This window comes from Jatropha curcas, chromosome 11, assembly GCF_041381405.1.
Source record: "Jatropha curcas cultivar XTBG-Jc1 chromosome 11, XTBG_Jcur_1.0, whole genome shotgun sequence".
NCBI classification, from domain to species: Eukaryota; Viridiplantae; Streptophyta; class Magnoliopsida; order Malpighiales; family Euphorbiaceae; genus Jatropha; species Jatropha curcas.
In genome coordinates, this window is record NC_143161.1 from 24,651,474 (window position 1) to 24,659,878 (window position 8,405).

The 8,405-nt window shown below is 38.1% G+C and overlaps 1 pseudogene; it reads left to right on the top strand.

Moving 5' to 3' along the window:
• The first annotated feature begins 5,809 nt into the window (after positions 1–5,809).
• Positions 5,810–8,163, top strand: LOC149492792 (protein DETOXIFICATION 27-like; annotated as a pseudogene).
• Positions 8,164–8,405: the final 242 nt, after the last annotated feature.

An 8,405-nucleotide genomic window follows, 5' to 3' on the forward strand; every position in this document is an offset into this window, starting at 1 on the left:
AACTCATACAGTGGTCGAAGAATGTCCAATTGTTATTCATGGAAAAGAGTTTCCAGGAGATCTGATGGAGTTGCCATTTAGAGAATTTGATGTTATTCTGGGTATGGATTGGCTATCCAGACATCAGGCTATAGTTGATTGTGCAAAGAAAAGGGTGACATTATATACAACAGCAGGGGAAGAGATTACAGTAGTCGGGAAGCGGCGAGATTTTCTGGGTAATGTGATATCAGCCATGGCAGCAAAGAGATTAATTCAGAAAGGTTGTGAAGCATACTTGGTATGTGCATTACAAGCAGAGAAAGAACAGTTAAAAGTGCAAGATATACCAACAGTGTGTGATTATCCAGATGTATTTCCAGAAGAGTTACCAGGGTTACCACTAAGGAGGGAAGTGGAGTTTACCATAGATGTCTATCCTGGAGCAGCACCAGTATCAATTGCACCTTACAGAATGGCACCAGCAGAGCTAAAAGAGTTAAAGATTCAGCTACATGAGTTATTGGATAAAGGCTTTATCAGACCCAGTGTATCACCTTGGGGAGCACCGGTATTATTTGTAAAGAAGAAAGATGGATCATTCAGATTGTGCATTGACTATAGACAACTGAACAAACTGACAATCAAGAATAAGTATCCATTGCCTCGAATCGATGATTTGTTTGATTAGCTAAAAGGTGCAGGTATGTTTTCTAAGATCGACCTTAGGTCGGGATACCATCAGTTGCGGATAAAGGAAGAAGATATCGCTAAGACTGCATTCAGGACCCGATATGGTCACTATGAATTTTTAGTCATGCCATTCGGTCTCACAAATGCACGAGCGGTTTTCATGGATCTCATGAACCGCGTGTTTCATTCATATCTGGATCAGTTTGTGGTGGTGTTTATAGATGACATTTTGGTCTACTCCAAAGATAAGGTCGAACATGATAAACATTTGCGGATTGTACTTCAGACACTGAGGGATAAACAGCTGTATGCCAAGCTCAGTAAGTGTGAGTTTTGGCTGGAAGAAGTTTCTTTCTTAGGACATGTGGTGTCATCAGAGGGTATCAGAGTGGATCCTCATAAGATTGAAGCTATTGTTGATTGGAGACCACCCAGAAATGTCACAGAAGTTCGAAGTTTTCTGGGTTTAGCTGGCTATTACAGAAGGTTCGTAAAGGGATTCTCTATCATTGCATCACCTTTAACAAGATTATTGAAGAAAGCAGTTGTATTCCAATGGGATAATAGATGTCAACAGAGTTTTGACACTTTGAAGAAAAAGTTGACTGAAGCACCAGTGTTGACCCAGCCAGTGTCAGGTAAAGACTTTGAGATTTACAGTGATGCCTCTCATACTGGGTTAGGATGTGTACTCATGCAAGACAGAAAAGTGGTAGCTTATGTCTCCAGACAGTTAAAGCCACATGAATTGAATTATCCGACCCATGATTTAGAATTGGCAGCCATTGTTCTAGCATTCAAAGTATGGCGGCATTATCTGTACGGTGAAAAGTGTTACATTTACACAGATCATCAGAGTTTAAAGTATTTACCGACACAGAAAGATTTGAATTCAAGACAATGGAAGTGGATGCAGATTCTGGCTAATTATGATTATGTCATTAATTACCATCCGGGCAAAGCTAATGTGGTAGCTGATGCCCTTAGCCGCAAATCATTGTTTGCTTTGAGAGCAATGAGAATTAGCATGGAGTTGCAACAGCAGGGAATTATTCTAACACAGATGCAAGTACAGCCATCTTGGGTTCAGGAAGTTGCAGAGGCACAGAAGAAAGATGCACAAACAGCACTATGGGTGAAACAAGTACAGGAAGATCATGGTGGGAAATTCAGATTGGATAACAGTGGAGTCTTATTCTATGAAGACAAAGTTGTTGTACCACAGATAGGGGAGCTTAGACAAAAGATTCTGCATGAAGCTCATAACAGTCCATATACAATGCATCCAGGTAGTACCAAGATGTATCAAGATTTGAAGAAAGGCTATTGGTGGCCGGGCATGAAGAAAGATATCAAAAATGTTGTAACAAGATGTTTAACATGTCAACAAGTAAAAGCATAACATCAACTGCCAGCTGGGTTACTTCATCCAATAACAGTGCCAATATGGAAGTGGGATCAGATCACGATGGATTTTGTTACTGGATTACCTCAGACGCAGCAGAAGCATGATGCAGTATGGGTGATCATGGACAGATTAACTAAGTCCGCACACTTTCTACCAGTTCGGATGGACTATTCTCTGGACAAGTTAGCAGACATTTATGTTACTGAAATAGTTCGACTACATGGAGTTCCATCATCCATTATATCTGATCGTGATCCAAGGTTTACATCAAAATTTTGGGGTAAACTGCAGGAAGCATTAGGGACGAAATTGCATTTCAGCACTGCATTTCATCCTCAAACAGATGGCCAATCAGAGAGAGTCATTCAAATTCTAGAAGACATGATGAGATCATGTGTCATAGAATTTGAAGGCAGTTGGGACAAATATGTACCTCTCATGGAATTTGCCTACAACAACAGCTACCAATCAAGCATTAAGATGGCACCATATGAAGCATTGTATGGTAGACCATGTAGGACACCTGTGTGTTGGACAGAACTGAGTGAGAAGAAGATTTTGGGTCCAGATTTGGTTAGAGAAACAGAAGAGAAACTGGAAATCTTCAGAAAACGGCTGAAAGAAGCAAGTGATCGACAAAAGTCTTATGCTGATTTAAAGAGAAAGGATATTGAGTACTCGGTTGGTGATAAAGTATTTCTGAAAGTTTCACCATGGAAAAAGATCCTAAGGTTTGGACGAAAGGGTAAGCTTAGCCCTAGGTTCATTGGTCCATACGAGATTGTTGAACGCGTAGGACCATTAGCCTATCGCCTAGCGTTACCTTCAACCTTAGATCGAATTCATAATGTCTTTCACGTATCAATGTTAAGGAGATATCGATCAGACCCATCGCACGTGTTATCAGCAGAAGAGATTGAAATTCAGCCGGATCTCACTTATGAAGAAGAACCAGTTCAGATCTTAGCCAGAGAAATTAAAGAATTACGGAACAAGAAAATAGCATTGGTAAAAGTTCTTTGGAGGAATCATAAGACAGAAGAAGCAACTTGGGAATCTGAAGACACCATGCGACAACAGTATCCGCAATTGTTCACAACAGGTAAACTTCGGGACGAAGTTTTTATTTAGGAGGAGAGAACTGTGACATCCTACTGAGTCGAGTCATTTCATAGAGTCGAGTTGAGTCGGGCCAAACCAACCCAGTTGGGGTAGAATGGGATTATAAGTGGACTTACTTGATTGAGAGAAAAAGATCAAAGCATATGGGTGAGGATTTATTTGCATTAAAAGACCAAGCTTGGGTCTTAAGTAGTAACCTGTTGACAATTGAGGTACCATTTAGGAAGTTTCACATAAAAATTCATTGATATTTTGATGGCCTACCCGTAATAACCATTTCACTTTCCCATTTTCATCTTTATCTTCATCTTCTTCATCTCCTTCCTTTCTCCATCCATTTTCATGGTAGTTAAGCCTTAACTTCAACTTCTCTTCTCTCCAAGTAAGTAAACCTTCTTGAAGTTCATAATTGAATCATTTGGTGCTATTTTTAGAATATTCATAAGAATTCTTATTTATAGGTGAAGTGAGTTCAAAGGTAGTAGAAAAAGGAAGTTAAAGAAGAACTCAAGCTTTTTGGAGTAAAGGTTTGATATATCTTTTCATTTACCATTTTCTTTGCATGAGAATTTGTGTGGTGTGTTGATAATGAGACAATCTATTGCTTCATGTTGAGTGGGAGGACTGGTAATGGTGAGAAAACAGGGGAGGAATTGAATAAATGAAGTAAATAGTGAGTTTATGCTGAAACAGGTTTTGCTAGAAATTTTACCAGTAACTTCATCTTGATTTTGACCCCATTTAATGATGGAATTAGGAAGTATTATAGAAGAGTTATTTGTTCCTCTATGTGTTAGGTTTACATGGGTTTTTGAATCATCCAAATCGGAGTTGTATATTGAGAGATATGACAAAAAGAGTACACACTGTGCAGGCTGGAAAACGCGACGCGCGCGCGCGAATTGCATGACGAGCTCGCGACTTTGCACTGCGCGCTCGCGACTTGTACCCGAGAACACACTGACTCTCATTTTGCACTTCTCGCACTCGCGACTTTACACTACGCGCTCGCGACCTTCACCTGGAAACTCACTGACCTTCAGGTGTGCTTTACGCGCTCGCGACTTGTGTTTTCATGCACTTTTGGACTTCTTTTTCTATGCAATTGGATTCCTTTGCTCAACTTGTATGCCTCCAATCATTTTACAACAAAAATACAACATTAGAACATGTATCAAAACAACATGCAAGCATACAAATGATGTGAAATCAAATAAACATTATGATTTATGAAGTTATGAACTATGAATATGATGTTGTGTTATATTATTGACATACCAACATTAGGCTCCATTGAGGTTAGGTAGAAACCACTTAGATAAGGCTATGTCGTGACATAGGATAGCAGATCTGCACCCCATACAGTTTGATACTCCGGCTACAGGCCGTTGAGTGGATATGATTATATATGGGCCATAGCAGCCAAGCATACAGTATTCATCCAGTTTCATACAGTTTTTCTTATCACTTCGGTTTCACTATAACCTTATGGAGCCATACAGATATCTTGACATAACATTTCATAAATCACACAGTATTATAAACAGTACGAAAGATAATCAAGGTATAAGGAAAGGATCATGCTATATGTGCTTATATGTTTAATTATCCATATGCATTTACATGCTTATTTCTATCTATGTATGTGCTTAATTGTTTTTTTTTTATATGTTGAGATATCCACTGAGCTTTATTTGCTCAGCGAGTTACCTGTTTAACTCGCAGGTTTTGAGATTGGACCGTAGAGAGTCAGCTTGCAACTGCTGCAGTTCATCTATAGAAGACTCAGTCTTCAGGGTAGCTACTCATTTGGATGTGTATCTTTTGTCTACCCTTTTTATGGCATGTACAGGGCACACAGTTGGGCCCATTTCATTTTGACACTAGTATCATGTCTTGTAAATATAAATTACATTATTATTGTAAACAACATCAGCATGATATTATATTCAATATACATTATGAGTTCAGCATGACAGGATATAAAGTCAACCAGTTTGTAGCGCCTCGGTTCGGTTCATTCGGGTTAACGGGTGGACCGGGAAGGGGTGTTACACCAAGGACCACACAAATCGTGACCTCCCCTCCAGCGATAATCTATTAGATCTGCCCACCATCTTGTACCGCCGCTACAACTTTGTGGGACACGCCGCCCGACATCCTCTTGTCAGGAAGACTTTCGACACAAGGCACCACCTGCAGATCTTCTTCCGGTCTTGGTCCTGTTGTTACACCGTCACACTAAGATTTTCTCACACTGCACAGTCCGCTGCTCGCGCCCGCTCCAAACCTGGGCTCTGATACCACATGTTAGGATACCGGCAATAAATTACGAAAATATTACGGCAGCGGAAAAATAAAATGAGACACACAGAATTTACATGGTTCACCCCAACTGTTTTCCACGGGACCAACTCCGAATATTTCTTCCACTATAAAATAATAGGCTTACAAAGAGAGTAATACAAAAAGTGGCACTCAAAAGTGTTTCCCAAAAACACCCCAATAATCTTCACTATTTTTCTAAACCCTAATTTTAAGAACTCTTTCTTAAAACTAACTAACTCTCTAAATATGTGATTTCAATAGCTTGTTGGTGTGTCATAAATGAGGCAAATCCTCTCCTATATAGAGAGGCAATGTGAGAACCGTGTGTGAGTTGGTTGCCAACTTTACTTCTTTTTCAAATAACATGTTTTTTTCCTTTTATTTTTTTTTTTCTTTTCAAATTGTGTGGGTTCCACTTGAGTGCACAGGCCACCACCTGACAGTTACCTGCAGAATTTAGAGTTAACAAAGATGAAGAAGATGATAACCTTGCATCAAAAGTCTGGACTGAAACCAAGAAGCTCTGGCGAATCGTGGGACCCGCTATTGTTAGCAGCGTAGCTTCCTTCACTATGAATATCATTACCCAAGCTTTTGCAGGCCATTTGGGAGATATTCTAGTCGCTTCTATCTCCATAGCCAACACTGTCATTGTCGGCTTCAATTTTGGCCTCCTGGTAATTATTTATATCATAATATAGATTTTTTTTTTCTAACTTTCGTTTTTTGTTCTGTATATTGATAATTCAGAATATCCTATGTAACTCTCTATTAGTTAGGAATGGCGAGTGCTCTTGACAACCTACGTGGACAAGCTTATGGCGCGAAAAGATATCAGATGTTAGGCATTTACCTGCAAAGGTCTTGGATAATATTATTAATGTGCTGTTTCTTCTTGTTGCCGTTCTATGTGTTTGCGACTCCAATCTTGAAATAGTTGGGTCAACCAGACGCCGTAGCAAAGGAATCTCAGGTTGTGGCTTTATGGTTATTACCGTTGCATTTCAGCTTCGCATTTTTATTCCCATTGCAAATATTCTTGCAGAACCAGATAAAGAATCACATGATATCTTGGGTTTCTTCGGTAGCGTTAAGGATAAATGCGTTATGCTGTTCGGTGTTTATTCATGTTTTGGATTTTGGAGTGATTGGTCCGGCTATTGCTTTGGATGTTTCTTGGTGGTTTATGGGAATTGCGTTGTTCATATATGTTGAGCTTAGATGTCCTTTAATTTGGACTGGTTTCTCAATGCAAGTCTTTATTGGGTTATGGGAGTTCGTCAAACTCTCTGCAGCTTCTGGAGTTATGCTTTGGCACCATTCTCTCTCTCTCTCTCCTCCTCTCTCTCTCTCTCTCTCTCTCTCTCTCTGTTTTAAATATAAATTTTTGAATTAAATTATTACATTTCATCTTCAATTTGATGACTTAAATGGTTAATTATATGCGTTTGCAGTTTGGAAAATTGGTATTATAGAACACTAATATTGATGACTGGGCACTTGAAAGATGTAACATTAGATGTGGATGCATTGTCAATTTGGTATTACATTTTCATAGCTATTTTTATATATTACACATTTTAATAACCATTTAATTTTTTTTGCTTGGTTTAATTTTGCAGCAGGGACTATTAATGGGTGGGAAATGATGATTCCAGTCGCATTTCTTACAGCCACAGGGTACCTTTTATGAACTTTTCATAATTATATAAAATCTACATCTTAAGCATGTAATCTCAAAAAATGAGCAAATAGGAATTAATTTTATTTTAGCCTTGAACTTTTTTACGATTGTACAGTAAAGAGTTTTGACCTGTTGCAGGGTAAGAGTGGCTAATGAGTTGGGAGCTGGGAATGGGAAAGCAGCACAGGTTTCTGTGGTGCAATCAACTATAATTGGACTAATCTTTTGCTTAATTATCGTAATATTCCATGATAAATTTGCAATAATATTCACATCCAGAACAAATCTTTTAGAAGAGGTGGGTAAGCTCCCCATATTCTTGGCAGTCACGATCCTCCTCAACAGTCTTCAACCAGTATTATCAGGTAATTCCATCATCAATATTCTAATCAGCTTACTATAACTAAATTAGAGTCAAAAGTCTCAATTTTTTATGTTTAATTGTGAGTTTAGGAGTGGCAGTTGGATCAGGATGGCAAGGAATGGTTGCCTATATAAATCTTGGGTGCCACTTGGAATTCTTATGAGATGGGTCTTCAAATTGAGTGTTAAGGTAATTAGTTAACTCAATTTCTTAGCGTATAATCCTTGTCATTAAGCAACAATTACTTTGACTGACAATAGCAATTAATGGTATTTTCTTGAGTTCTAATCGGTTAATGATCATAATTAGGGAAAATGAGGTTCGGTGGAACTGCTGTTCAGACAATAATTTTAGGCGTTATAACAGCAAAATCGGGACTGGGAAATGAGGTAAGAAAAAGACACATATTGTGATTATTCAAAAGAATAATCACGTTTAACTTAAGTTTTTCTAACTTTTGTTTCACTAAATAATAAACATAATACTCTTATTGGAATTTGAATTACTTGTTCTATTGATGAATTTATAGGCCGGAAAAAAGCTCGTACACGACTAGCGAAATGGTCAAACTCCCAACCAGAATGAATCAGAGACCCTACATTAACAAATCTTATCATGAATATAATTTTCTTACTGTTTCCAAACTTTATGAATTTTGTGAAATGCTCTAATTTCAATCACTATCTTATCTTTCGGTAACTAGTTTGAAACTTAAGATTAAGCTGTTGTCGTCTTGATTTTCAGAAGAATTTATCGATTTTATACAAAAAGAAATTAACTTATCAATCATCAAATGTAATCTTATATTAGAAGAATTGCTGTTATTA